General features: G+C 38.6%; 1 protein-coding gene across 1 annotated transcript in view; it reads left to right on the top strand.

Annotated features, from left to right (window-relative positions):
* The window catches only part of DCHS1 (dachsous cadherin-related 1), an 88,968-nt gene that overhangs the window by 17,616 nt on the left and 58,549 nt on the right, over positions 1 to 12,803 (top strand). The gene's annotated exons all lie outside the window — the stretch shown is intronic.

The following is a 12,803-nucleotide window of genomic DNA, read 5'->3' as shown; positions in this document are numbered from 1 at the left end:
TTCTCCCTCATGCTTCAGATCAATTCCACAAACATTTCTTAAGTATATTCTGTGAGTCAGACACTTTGTGAGATGTTGGCAATACAAAGAAAGAAAAAACAAACTGGTCATTGTTTCCCATCAGTCAATACATGGTTATTTGAAGAGGGAAAAAAGCTTGGGATGGAGGATGTGGACTTGGGGAAGGAAAACATAGTCCCCTGAGTTGAGCCATGAAGGAAAATAAGAATTCTTGGGAAACTCAAGACAGGAGATGAACTGCCAAGTTCAAGGAACACCTACCTAGGGGTTTCGTTTTGCTGGCTGGAAGGTAGAAGACATACAGGGTCGCAATTTGGACTAAGTCTGGAAAGATCATTTGGAGTCAAATTTTAATGAATTTTAAATGCCAGAATAAGGAGTATGTTTTCAGTCCTGGGGCAATAAGATTGACTGAAATCTTTGAGCAGGGAAGTGACATAGTATGTAATTCCTATGACTTAGGAAGGTTTAGTCAGTTGTATCAATGTTGATTTGAGGAGGAGATTGGAAGCAGAAGACTAATAGGGAGGTTGGGGCAGTAGTCCTAACCTGAATAGATGCAAGAGGTGTTGTGGAGACAAAATAAACCAGATTTGGCATCTAATTGGTTATAGGAATGAGGGAAAGTGAAGAATCAGATATGACTGAGATTTCAGACTTGATCTGGGAGCATGTTAGTAGATAGGATTTCAGTTCAGTGTCTTAACAGAAATAGAGAAATGTGAAGGAATTTTTTTTAAAGGGAAGGTAGTTCCCTTTGATCAAAATAATAATAATAAGTAAAATTTATATAGTATTTTGTAGCTTGAACATGCTTTTCAAACTTTCTCGTTTGACATGTTAAATTTGAGATGTTGATGGGACCACTGGAAGGAGATGTTTATCAGGCTGCTGAAAATATGGGATTTCAGTGTAGGATGAGGAAGTACCAATTTGAAAAGCCTGAACCCACTGGAGAAGTTGATATCACCAAGGGAGAGAAATTAGAGTAAAGAGAAGGGGGCCCATGATAGAATTTTGAAAATATTTGAAGAATAGTGAGATAGGTGAAAGAAGAACCAGGAGAGAAGAGAATTATGTAATTCTAGGAAAGAAGTGTTATATAATGAGAAAAGGGGTTAGATTTGGAGTTGGAGGACCTGGATTTGAATCCAGATTCTTCCATTTATGACCTGTTACCTTGAATAAGTTAATTGACTTCTCTAACCTCAGTCTCCCTATCTAAAATGAAGGGTTTGGACTAAATGTCATCTAAGGCCCCTTTCAGCTCTAAATCTTGTGATCTCATGATCCTTTTCAGGAGATTTTCCAATAAGAGATTATCCAACAGAGAAAGCAAAAGGTAGGTCAAGTAGGACAAGGGCAATAAAAAGGCCATGAGATTTGACAGTGAAGGGGTCATTAGTTTCATTTGAGAAAGTCGTTTCAGAGTTCAAAGGATGAATGAGCTTGGGAAGGAAAAGTTGAGGTCATGGAGGCAGAGTATAGATGTCAACTAATATTAAGGAAAATCTTCCTAATAAAGTTGTCCAGAAGTGGAACAAGTTGACTCAGTAGGTGGAGAGCTCTGCATCCCCAGAGACCTTAGAGCAGAGGCTGGCTAACCACTTAGGAACCTTGGAGAGAAGATTATTATTAATATTCCAGTATACATTGGACTAGATATTTTCTGAGGTTTCTTCCATGCTGGAGACAATATAAGAAATCATGCAGGACTTATCTAGAGTGGCATCTATGAAGGAGAGATGAGGGGGTCAGTAATGTCCAGTACTCATATAGTTCTTTACAAATATTGCCTCATTGGCTCTTCAGAACAACCCTGGGAAGTAGGTGTTATAATTATTCTCATTTTACAGATTAGAAAACTCAGACTAGAGCAGTTAATTGACCTACCCAGAATCACATAGCTAGTAAGTGGCTGAGCCAGAGTTTAAATTCGGACCTTTCTTGACTCTTAAGTCTAGTTTATTTCCCACTATGCTACTGCCTGTCGACCCCTCTAATTTCTAGAAGATGTCAGAGACATTGCAGGGAATGAATCAAATGGGCTTGGAGACTGGTGGGCCGTAAGGAACCAAAAAATAGAAGGGGAAGGGGTGCTGGGAAGATGGAGATACTTTTGAAAGAAATAGGGAAGTCTGGAGGTCGGGAAGCTGACGGAGAAAAGGATTGGTTGGGTTGGGTTTTGAAGGATTGACAGTACTTTCAAGTAGGAGAGTAATGACATCTGGTAGGATAACTAGACATGGGCCTGGACTTCCAAGACCTGTTATTTGCCATGACTCAGATGCCATATAGATGATGGTAGTCATCATTATCAGTCACTGGCAATTATACAATAGGACACTAGATGGTGCTGTGGAGAAAGTGTGGAACTGGGAGCCAGAAAGATACTGTCTCAAATCTCATCTCAGATACTTTCATAGTTATATGACTCTTAAACTCTTGTGTCTTAGTTTCTTTATCTGTAAAGTGAGAAGAACTCCCACAGTTATTGAGAGGATCAAATGGAAAGCACGTTGCATACCCTTAAAATGTCATATGTCAGTCATCATCCTTATTAGGACTTTAAAGTTTGCAAGGCAGCTAGGTGGCACAGTGGGATAGAATGCCAGATTCAGAAAGATTTGAGTTCAAACCCTGCCTCAAACACTTTCTAGCTGTGTTATCTTAGGTAAGTCACTTAACCTTGTTTGCTTCAGTTTCCTCATTTGTAAAATGAGCTACGGAAGGAAATGGCAAATCATCCCAGTATCTCTGCCAAGAAAACCCCAGTGGGGTTGAAAACACTGAAGTTTACAAAGCATTTTATGTTTATAATTTCATTCAAGCATCATAACAACCCTATGAGAAATCTCTAGCAAGTATTATAATTTCCATTTTATAAATGAAGAAACTGAGACTAAGAGGGGTTAAAGGACTTGCCAGTGTTCACACAGGTATTTGAGTCAGGACCTGGACCAAGTTCCTCGAGGTGCCAATCTAGCACTCTTTCTACCAGAGGGTACTACCTCCTCATTGTTATTGTTGCTCAGTCTTTTCAGTTATATCTGATTCTTTGTTGACCCTATTTGGGGCATCTAAAAACACAAATGGGGTTACAAAGCATCAAAAACCACCAAACAACAACAACAAATATATGTATGTGTAAGTACAAATTCATATCCACATACATAAATATGTGTGTCAATGATACATCTATGCATATTAAAAATGTGGACTATTCAAAAAAACAGAGACTTTAGCACCTGGGGGCAATCACAGAAACATCACTGAGATCAATTTCCCTAGCATCCTTCAAGATTTACTTCTAAATTCCACCTTTTCCAGTCCCTTCAGCTGCTGGTGCCTTTCCCTCTGAGATTATATCAACCTTGTACATAACTAGTTATGTGTCAATTCCCCTTAAAATATTGTTTTTGCCTTTGAATCCCCAGCATTTATTAAAGGGTCATATATAATAAAAAAAAAGTTATTAAGTGCTAATTGGATATTTTCTGACACAGGATGGGGAGGCTTCTTATTTGGGGGAGAAGGTAGGCAGTTTTTTTTGACAGTTTTCTTTTTTGATAAGGTAAGCCCAAAGAGCAGTTTTTCATTCCCAGACTTACTTCCTAGGCCATTCTCTTCCTAAATCCTTCAGGATTCAGAGTTTGGTTACCTGTTTCCCTTCTTATCTACCCCTTTCACTGTCTCCAGATTTCAGCTCCTCAAGTATCTCCTCCTCATATTTTGATCCTCAGAGCCAGTTAGTCTTCAAGCTCTGTTGATTTATTAACTCTCTTTGCCCTTAGTTTAAAGTTCTCTCTAGCTTCTTTTTGTAATTTCAATACATCCAGAACTGGTGACTTTGAACTCCTCCAGTCTTTCTAGTTACTCCACCATATTCTTTGGAACCTCAGTCAGCCCCCAACTTACCCCTTTTCTGTTCTCTGGGTCCACTGACTCATTGATATTAAACATTTGTTTCTGTCTCAGTATCCCTACTTCCTTATTTGAAGAAGAGAAAATGTGTACAATGGGCACAAGAGGTCTTTGCGACATGACCTTGAGGCCAGATTCAGAGGGAGGTCCATGTTCAGTGGCTAATACTCAGGTGTTTTTCTTCTTCAATTCAACAAAATGTTATTAAGGTTCTGCTGTGATCAGAGCACTGTATGAGGAAGAAAGGTAGCAGCTAGTACACAAGAAACAACTTTGACCAGAATTTCTTAACCATTTTTTTGTGTTATGAATTCCTTGGGCCTTCTGGTGAAGCCTATGGAGCCCTCTGATGAAATGTTTTTAAAGTCATAAAATAAAATACATAAAATTTCAAAGGAAACAAATTATGTTGAATAGTTATACATAAATATATGTATATGTATTTGTGTGTATGTATGTATATACACACATCCACATATAAATATACTGACAGAGAGTAGTTCATATACCCCAGGTTAAGAACCCCATTTTTAAATTGCCTGTAAATATTAATTCAGCATTTGGTACTCTATGAGAACCTGCTCCAATGACACACTTTTTGAGGAAATTCATCATGTTTATTTTGACATTTGCACTATGAATGAAATCAGAAGAAAACAGGGAATCATAGCTAAAGGGAAGGATAGCCTACAGGATCTCCTTGGGGAGATAAATAAAAGAACTGACAAGGTTGGTTTTATCGTGGGTTGGGAAGAAATCAAAACCATCATTTAATGAATCATTTTCTATTCCATATTACAAAGCTCATGATGAGCATTGGAATAGACTACTGGAAAGATAAATGAAGTTTATTTATTTACCAGGCACTATTCTAAGTGCTAGGGATACAAGACAAAAGTGAAACCTTCTCTATCCTCAGTAAGCTTGGATTCTATGAGAGAAGACATGCACATATACACATACATATATGTATATATATATATATATATATATAAATACACACACACTCAAAATATGTCAAAGATAAAGAGTTAGAAAGAACTCAATAAAATTCTGAGGATATTTAGCCTGAAAAAGAGGAAACAAGAAGAGGAGAAATCACACATAATACCTGACCTCAAGTATTGGAAGAACTGTCCCAAGGAAAAGGAATTCAATAGGCATGTAGGTTGTCCAGAGGAGTGTTGGATTCCCTCACATCAGAGGTCTTCAAGTAGAGTTTACCCAATGACTACAGTTCCATGAGTGATTTAGGTTAGATGGCTTTTGAGGCCCCTTCCAATTCTCAAATTCTGCAGTTCTAGGATTCTGATATGTTTTGCTTGGCCTCAGAGGGCAAATTAAGAGCAAGTGGTGGGGGTTACAAAAAGACAGATTTAGACCTGATGGCAAGAAAAACTTCCTCACAATTAGAAGAATCATTTGAAAAGTGGAATGGGCTGACACAGGAATTGGTATATTACCCCACATTAGGTGTCTTCGGACAACGGTAGGATGATCACTTGGAGGGATGGATTGAACTAAGTGGCCACTAGCCTCTTGCAACTCAGATTTTGTGATTCTGATGAATGACCTAAATCATCAAGAAGTGGAAAGGAAAAAAAAGTCTATAGAAACTCAGCAAGAGTCCCAATCAAAAAGTTCTTGTTATCCATCAACAAGTAATTATGAAAAGTAATTTAAGTATACCTCATAGGACCAAGTTGTATCAGTTGATAACAATGCATTTTTTTCAATCTATAAGGCAAAGAAAATAGAGATAGTAGGATGACAGTAAAATTATAATATCTGCCTGTAATTATAGAGGTATTTAAAGTGCATTTGCACAAATAGAAGAAATTAAGTTATAAAAAAGAACCATTTTTGTGTATCAATTGATGTGCCTAGTCCTTCCTTATAGCAATATTAAATCAAAAAGTATTAATTAAACACCCATTCTATATTAGGCATTGTTTTAGCATTGGGAATAAAGGAAAATAGATAAAGGGAATAACTAAACAATAAAATAGTCCTTACTTTCAAGGGACTTTAATCTAATAGAGGAAACATTAAGTGCACATGGAGGGATATACTATATATATGGTTTTTGAGTACAAGATAACTTGGAAGGGGGGCATTATCAGTTGTAGGAGATCAAGAAAATCTTCATGAAAAAAGATAGTGCTGTTTGAAAGATGAATCCTATGATAGAGAGGTGAGCAAGGAATGTAGCCCTAGGAATGACCAATGTAAAGGTATGGAGATGGGAAATGGATATCTATGGGTGAAGACCAGTTTGGAGAGTATACAGAGTGTGAGAAGGGTAATAATTAAGCCAGAGCATCCCAAGAACCCTAAGGATGAAACAAAGTAGCACAACAAACAGATGAAAAATGAAAAGTATTTGTCAAGAGTTCTACACCAAACTGTATTCTATCAAAGATAATGAAGCTACCGCATTAGACTATCATCCAATAAACTGGGTGAGATTGTGGACATGGTAATAAAAAGGACAAAGATAGAAAAGTAGCTGCCCTAGACCAAGTATGGACAAAAGAAGTCTGTGCTGAACACAAATTTAGGAATGTTGAAAAATTAGTTTTCAAGATATCTTAAAAATGGGAAAATATCAAATGCCTTGAAGAAAAAAATTTTCTTATCCCCAAAATATACTTGAGAAAATATCAATAACTATTTTTTTTGCAAAGCAATGGGGTTAAGTGACTTACCCAAGGTCATACAACTAGGTAATTCTTATGTGTCTGAGACCAGATTTGAACTCAGGTCCTCCTGACTCCAGGACTGGTGCTCTATCCACCATACCACCTAGCTGCCCCCAATTACTTTTGCTCCCTAGATCTACTCTCCCATCCTTACAAATTTATATGAGAATAGTCTACACATGCCTCAAGGGCATCCTTGACAAAGCTTTGAGAAGGGAACAGAACAGTGCTTACAAAGGATATTCTAGAGTAAAACAAATATTTACAGGCATTTGACTAACTGGAAGGTTTAGAGGAATCAAAATCATATTGTACTTGCTTTTTGTTGACTATGAAAAAAACATTTGATTTGAGAGAGCAACACAATGTCTTAAAGATTTTCCTCCAAGGTGTCAAAATATGTGCATTAAGTACATGATTCCTTGAAAGATGTAACTTTTGTTTATCTACCCTCTGATTCTTAAAAACAAACTGGTGGAAAAAAAGGGAGAAATATGCTTGTCAGAGGTGTTTGTCATTATGTAGGAGGAAAAGCAGTGCAGATAGAAGAGTTTGCAGCTAACCTTGTGGTGGATGCATCAGGTCCTATGATATCTCAGTCTTCTAAGTGAAATCAGAGTTTGGCCTTGAAGGAACCTTCCACAAGGGAAAAAACAAGTTAATAAATAATGGCCATTGTCCAGACTATGAAATGCAATTCTATGAACAGCTCCTAGAGCTGAACCATTAGTAAGTAGTATAAGAATCTTGGCCAGTCACTGTAAATGGATCCAGAGTTGAGCAGGAAGAGAACAGGCTGGATTATCTTTGGGAAATGTTTTTAATGACCCTAAACTTCTCCCAGAAACAAAGGCTTGTCTTTGAAATAACTCTCTTCTTCTGGTGATGCTATATGGCTTTGAGTCAAGGGAAGCCTCAGTCTCCAGGGAATTAAAACTTTAGGTCATCTAGAGGACAATGGAGAAGATGTGTATTGGACCAGAGGAAGTTTCAACTTATTACCAGTGAAAGACCCTGATAGAATGTAAAGTCTTTGAGAATAGTGGGTTTTGTTTTGTTTTTTTTTTGTCTTTGAATCCCCAGCCTACTACAATATCTCAGCACTTTGGTTGATTCTTATCTTTTGTTTTTTAAGAGGACCAAAACAACATCCCTATGTTAGAAGCAAGTTATAATATATCCGGTTTTGGTTGTTCAGACCAATACAAGCTTGGAATGCTCTACCACAGAATAGGCACAAATAGTTCATATGAGGACCAGGGATGGGTACTCTAAACTTAAGTTTCTCATGTTTCCCTTGAGCTCTTCCATTCTGTCTTGCTTATAGAACATAGCACCCTCTTTGATGAGAGTATGTCACTGTGAGTGGTCTTGTGCCATTGTTTCCCATGCTGCACAATCACTAGTAAGTGTGCTAACTCAGTATCTGTTGATTATAGGTATACTTTGTCAACTTGTTTTTCCCTGTGTGGATGGATGATTGAACAATCATACAGAAATAAGTGGTATTGAAGAGAATATCAGAGCTGAAAGGAACCTTAAATATTAAAGGGTACAACCCCTTCATTTCAGAGATGTTTACAGATGAGGAAATTGAGGTACAGAGAGGTTAAGTGACTTACCCAGGGTCATCCAACTGCTTAATATCTGAGACAGGATTTGACCCCAGGGCTTCATGACTCCAAGTCCAGTGCCCTGCTCTTATTTGACACTGCCTTTAGATGTATGACAATTATGAATTGAGATACTCTAATTACTGTGGAATTGAGCAGACATGGCCTATTTATTAAATTGTATTGTTTGACTCATTGATTACAAGGGAATGTTCAGTCAAAGCGCATTAACTGGGGATTCCATGGGAAGTAAATGGCATTTTTTTTGAAAGGGAAGGAGGGTGGAGTGGGAAGTGAGAGAACATCAACAAAATACTTTTTTTTGGTTTTGGTTTGGTTTTTTGGGTAAGGCAGTGGGGTTAAGTGACTTGCTTAAGGTCACACAGCTAGGTAATTAAGTGTCTGAGACCTATTTTGAACTCAGGTCCTACTGACTCCAACAAAATACTTTTTAAAAAAGAAATTACAACAGAGATGCTTAACTAGGAAAGAAAGTGGAACAATCATGAACTGAGAGTGAGGCAGAACTTCTGGACAACTGTATGCTCCACTGGTAGCCACATATTGTCAGAGGAAAGGTTCCGGCATGTTGGGTGCCTCCCAAACCTCACCATGGAAGATTTAAAGTGGGATTTGAACAAGACTTGTACCGTCTGAGGAGTGGATGGGTGACAATGGAGGTGGAGCAACAATGAGATCAAAGCCATCAAACTAGAAAGGAAGTTGCATTTGAGTTGAACTTTAAAAGGAAGTTTAGGAATTCTATAAGGGAAAAGAAAACGGATGCACTTGCCAGGCACAGAAGCAATGTTAATGAAGGCACTGGTTAAAGAAAGTGTGAGTTAGTGATATGACAGGGGAAAGAATAAAAAAATAATCCAAGGAAAGAGCCCTGGGTGATCTAGAGGCACTGAGAAGCTTCAGTGGAGACAGGGCTTTGTGGGAAAAATTGCAGTGATTGTCCCCAAAGCTCTAGGCTCTACAAAGAGACGCAAGCTTAGGGATTAGTTTGGGGAGGAGGTGACCACCCCCTGATGTGCTTCACCCACTCTAACTGATGTGCTAATATATTCATGGGAATGTAGGAATATTTCTTTTTCCATCAAGATGAAAATAGAAGATTTTCCCCTTTTGTGATTTCATCAGCTCCTTTCAGTTCAGATAGCTCTTAGATCTTTAAATTTAGTGTTTCTCCTGTTCTCCACCCCCCCCCCATCTCTCTCCTGAGGATGCCCCCTTCTACAGCCATCTTGCCACCCAATGGAAATTTAGTTATTGTGTCCTGCTTATCCTTTCTTTGAATCTTTTGAAATTTGCTCTCCTAAAATCTAGGGCACATATCAGACTATGTCTCACTTTCCTCTTCTAGATCAAAAATTCTAAACTGGTGTGGTCACTTCCCTCTGAGGTTTCCATCATTTCCACCCCAGCAATTAGCTGGTTCCTGCCTGTCAGTGAGGATAAGGGCAAGAATGGCAGTTCCCCTCATTGTTTCCTCTTCCTTTTGAAGTATAAGGCTTATCATTAGGGCAAGCCAAAAAAATGATTAGCTATTTTTGCTTTTGTTAGAGAGCCCCAGTGCAAGTCTATGTATCTGATTACTATTTTATGCATCCATGAAAGTCTTGTGATCTATTTTCCAAACTCTTCCATCTGCTTTTCCTTTTTATCTAGATGATCTGTAGCATCCCTCTAAGTATGCCCTTCCAGTCATATTTTATCTAGTTCCATCCCATATAGTCTTTATGGTCAAATAAGTCTTCTTGTGTTAGGTTGTCTTGTTTCTCTTGCTTGATACCCATATCCTTTGCATTTGTGATTGTACACCTGAGGACAAGGTTTCCACTGCTGACCACCTTCTTGGTTTTTGTCTCCTGTCTTCTGGGCACTATTATTCTTTCTTCATTATAGGTATTCTTCATTATAGGTATAATTTGGTAGATGTAGGAAGGCAATTTTCTCCCTTTTCAGTTTAAAACCCATTTGATTATGTTTGTTTGTTTGTTTTTGGAGGCAATTGTGGTTTAATGACTTGCCTAGGGCCATGAAGCTAGTAAGTGTCTGCATATCATTTGAACTCAAGCCTTTCTGACTCCAAGACCAGGTCTAGTCACTGTGTCTCCCATCTGCCCCTATTTGTTTATATAGAGGACATAACATCATGATATTTTAAGTCTTGCTACCAACTTATTCATAAAGCCTTCTCTGATTCTTTTTCTTCTCCCTTCTCGCAATATATTCTTTTTATTTAACTGCATATATGTTGAATATATCAGTAGAATGCAGCTCCCTGATAGTGGATGTGATGCTATTTTTTAATTCTTGTGCCTTTGAGGAGCAGCTCAAGGCTATAAAAGATAGGGTACTAAATCTGAAGTCAGGAAGACCTGACCCTGGACAAGTCATTAAGCTGTTTGCTCATCTGTAAAATGAGATGGAAAGGAGCTCTAGTATCTTTGTCAAGAAAACCCCAAATGGAGTCACAAAGAGACAGATACAACTGAAAAAACAACTGAACAGCAACAAAAATGACCTATGAGATTGGCCGATGGTGGTTTCCCGGCTTCCATGGACAATGGGAGAAGAAAGGTCACATGGTTATGCATTGGGGCCTGTGTAAGGCATCTGTAGAACAGCTTGAGCGCAGTCTTAGCATAGACCACCAAGGGGCACTCCAAGCTTGGGCTGCCATGGGATCAGCGATTAATTGCTGGACAAGACCTCAGAGGCCATCTAATCCAACCTCCTCTTTTTACAGATAAGGAACCTGAGGCCCAAAGAGGTGGAATTACTTGCCTGTGGTCTTACAGATAGTCTGCATTGAAGTAGGATTTGAAGCCAGATCAAATTCCTCTGATTCCAGAGGAATTGCCAGGCTGTACCAGGCTGGCTCTCCTTTCAAATTTTGAAGATTTAAAGCTGCCTCCTTGGATTTCTGGGCTAATATCAGGAAGCATTCTCATCTTCGTATATCTGCCTGGAATCCACTCAGCTCATTGAGGGGTATAAAATCTAAAGCCAAGTTCTAACCTCCTTTCCAACTTTGGATGACCTAAAAAGAAAAAAATCTTATCATTATACTTACTGAAGTGATGGGTTCAAAACTACCTGAATGATCAAATCTAGAGTATCATGCTAAATTGATCTCTTAGGAGTTTGCCATTAGCCTTGTTCTAATAAATACATCAATGACTTAGTAAAGGCTTGGCTAAGGGGGTTAAAGGAATGCCTAATCAAATTGGGGTATGAATAAAACTGGAAGGGATTAAATGACAGAATCAGAATTCTAAAGGTAGAAAGGGGAAAAATAACCTCTCTGTTATCCATGCTATTCTGGTTAGCTGGGTTAGCATTCCATCAGATGATCCAAGGTCAGAAGTGACTCAGTCTTTTCTTATGGATGACTGCTTGCCATCCCTTCCTCCCCCAACCTTTGCTCAGCTTCCTGTAATTCATCTACCTTCTTCTTCAACTGAGTTTTGGTTAAGTTTCATTGTGTCACATATCCCCATCTGCCTGTGGTCTCTGACTCCCAAATGTTTAGAGTTAGGGGTAATCCTTTACTTCTATATCACTGACAGCTTCTACCCTATATATTTCCCCGGGCTCAAGCAAATGGCAAATGATGATTTCTCCACAGAATGGTATTAAAAAGGAGTCCAGATTCTTGGTTTTAAAGCCAACGAGACAATTAATGACCTCTTGTGACAGGTTTGTCAAGTTCACAGTTTTGGCTAATTCCTTTTACATTTGTAGTTCTCAGCTGTCACCGTCAAGTTTAGTTACTGAAGGGACAAGCCAAAGAGAAGACCAGCCTAACGAAGCAAGTATCACATTAATATTCCCAGCATGCAGCAGTGAGGCCTTGAATGTGGTAGAAACTTAATAAATGTTTGCTGAAATTATATCATTCTTATGCCCAGTGACCAGTCTTGTCCTCCAGAGGCCACAAGGCCCTTACTGGGATTCCAATCCCCAATCACAGCCCTTAACTTGGACATTAGACAGAGAACTAACCAAGCACTAAAATCAGAAACCCTGGTCCTTTCCCCAGACAGTTGACAAGCAAGGAAAAAAAGATTTGCAAGAGCTTTTCCTTCTAACCCAGTTGGACACTGAATTTCCCTGAGTTTGAGACTAGTTTTTGGTTCTGAAAACTTGTCCATTTTCTGGGCACCTTTTGTATAACAGTCATGGAATCGGAGGATTCTAGATTAAAATTCTAGATTAAATGTCATTTGGTCTAGTCTCCCATCCAGGACAGGCTGGTAATCACTCTGATCTCTACTACAAAGTCTGCAATAGCCAGGCAAGGAGCCTTCACCTGAAGCAGTCTATTTTACTTTGGAATGACTGTGATTGTTAGGAAGTTTTCCCTAAAATCACATCTACATTTGGCTACTTTGCAATTCCATTCACTGATTCTAGTTCTTTACTCTTTCCTCCTCCACCTAAGAACTTCTCAGACATATGAAGATAGTTTTGTAGGACCACCCCCTCTCCCTGCCTTTTCTAAGTTAAACAATTTTCTTTCTTTCATTCC

The sequence above is a fragment of the Macrotis lagotis genome, chromosome 1, assembly GCF_037893015.1.
Source record: "Macrotis lagotis isolate mMagLag1 chromosome 1, bilby.v1.9.chrom.fasta, whole genome shotgun sequence".
Lineage (NCBI taxonomy): Eukaryota > Metazoa > Chordata > Mammalia > Peramelemorphia > Peramelidae > Macrotis > Macrotis lagotis.
The sequence above is the reverse complement of the archived record's forward strand: the minus strand, read 5'-3'. Positions and strand labels throughout refer to the sequence as shown.